Source organism: Salvelinus sp. IW2-2015, unplaced genomic scaffold (assembly GCF_002910315.2).
Source record: "Salvelinus sp. IW2-2015 unplaced genomic scaffold, ASM291031v2 Un_scaffold2147, whole genome shotgun sequence".
NCBI classification, from domain to species: domain Eukaryota; kingdom Metazoa; phylum Chordata; class Actinopteri; order Salmoniformes; family Salmonidae; genus Salvelinus; species Salvelinus sp. IW2-2015.
Window position 1 is genome coordinate 156,797 of NW_019943479.1, and position 2,318 is coordinate 159,114.

A 2,318-nucleotide genomic window follows, 5' to 3' on the forward strand; every position below is an offset into this window, starting at 1 on the left:
AGCCAGGTTAGTTTGGTTCAGGATGAGGGAAAGAAAAGCCAGGTTAGTTTGGTTCAGGATGAGGGAAAGAAAAGCCAGGTTAGTTTGGTTCAGGACAAACGTGTGAAAGGGGTTCTATAAGGAAACAATGATTCTGTCTTAACTGTCACTCACCCCAAAAAATATCAGATTTAGTTTTTGAATACTTGTATTTAGCCTCAGTATAGGGCATAAATAATTGTTATTTGTATGACTTAAAATGACCAGCCGGTTGAGTTGCCCAATTTAGGGTAAACTCATTTCGTGTTGCAAATTTCATATAATTTGTGCTTCAGTTGCTTATGATGGAAGATTGGCCTAGTTAAATGATGGGTGAGAAAATTACAAACACATCATACTTCCAAGATATGCTAACCTCTCACAATAACAACAGAGGTTAGCATTGTTTTGCTCTGTGATATTTGTGCGTCTAACTTTCTCACCCATTTTATTATTCACGACTGATTCAGGATTATCTGTAATCATGGTAGCATCCACATTAATGTAGAAGTGTTTATAAATGTATTCTATTCTTATTTATATTTGTATTTATTATGGATCCCCATTAGTTCCTGCCAAGGCGGCAGCTACTCTTCCTGGGGTAAATAATACATTATTTACCATTCATTTCTATTGGGCACAACATAATCTGAAACACAGCCAAAACAACCAGCAAAAGCATCCAAAAGGTAGTCATAATACTGTTGGTCCCTTAAAATGGGGGTGTACCTATGTACCCATGTACCCTAAGTGCTGTAATTTGTAAATGCTTCACCCGATGTGGATGAAAATACCCTCTGATTAAAGCTGACAGTCTGCACTGTAACCTCGCCGTCATTGTATCATTTCCAATCCAAAGTGCTGGAGGACAGGGACAAAACTACACGTCACTACTTCACTTTTGGAGCTCACTGTATATGTAAATTAATTACAGTTTTAAATGCTTAGTACAAGTAAAATGTACTGAATAATATTGAAAGATTTTGAAGATAACAGACAGTAAATACTAATATGGATATGACAGACTAACCAATCCCATAACTATAGTCCTCCGTTGTCCCTAATAGCCACCTTTGACTAAATATCATTCATTTAATGGGCAACTCAACCACCTGCATATTTTTCAAGTGTTCCTAAACTTTTAAAACATTAGTAAATTCATCATTCTAAAATGCTATTTTAGAGGTCAACCTTGTAATTTCCCATTTTATACACAATTAGTGATGAATATGTATGATTTAAGGGTTAATATGTTTACCTCTTTCCCACAGGTCAACGGTTAATATGTTTACCTCTTTCCCACAGGTCAAAGGTTAATATGTTTACCTCTTTCCCACAGGTCAAAGGTTAATATGTTTACCTCCTTCCCACATGGGCAACTCAACCACCTGCATATTTTTCAAAGTGTTCCTAAACTTTTAAAACTGATTAGTAAAATTCATTCATTCTAAAATCTGCTATTTTAGGAGGTTCAACCTTGTAAATTTCCATTTTATACACACAATTTATTGATGAATAGTATGATTTAAGGGTTAATATGTTTACCTCTTCCAGGTCGTATTTACTCTCCACAGCGGAATAGTTTCCACTCAGGATTAGTTCCTCTCAAGCAGTAATTAGTTATCTACATCGGTTAATATGTACTTTCACAGGCATCGTATTCTTTCCCACAGGTCAAAGGGTTATATGTTTAGCCTTCTTCCCACAGCGTCAAGTTAATGTGTTACCTCCTCCCACAGGTCAAGGTTAATTATGTTTTGTACCTTCTTTACCCACAGGTCAAGTAATATGTTTAACCTTCTTTCCCACAGGACAACGTTAATGTTTCCTCTTTCCCACAGGTCAAAGGTTATATGTTACCTGCTTCCCACAGTACAAACGGTTAATGTGTTACCTCCTTCCCACAGGCAAAGGTTAATATGTTATTCCTCTTCCACAGGTCAAAGCGTTTAATAATGTTTACCTTCTTTCCCACAGCGACAACGGTTAATGTTTACTCTTTCCCACCAGGTCAAAGGGTTAATATGTTTACCTCTTCCCACAGGACGAAGGTTATATGTTTACCTTCCGTCCGCAGGTCAAAAGTTAATATGTTTACCTCTTCCCCACAGGGTCCAAAAGGTTAAATTGGTTTTACCTTCTTTCCCACAGACAACGGTTAATGGTTTACCTTCTTTCCCACAGGTCTCAAAGGGTTATATGTTTACCTTCTTCCAACAGGACAAGAATGTTATCTCCACAGTCGCGTTAAATGTTTACCTCCTTCCCACCAGTGCATAAGGTTAATATGTTACCTTCTT

General features: G+C 37.1%; 1 protein-coding gene across 1 annotated transcript in view; it reads left to right on the forward strand.

Moving 5' to 3' along the window:
- memo1 (mediator of cell motility 1) overlaps positions 1-2,318 on the forward strand; it is a 42,529-nt gene that overhangs the window by 33,747 nt on the left and 6,464 nt on the right. The window lies entirely within an intron of this gene.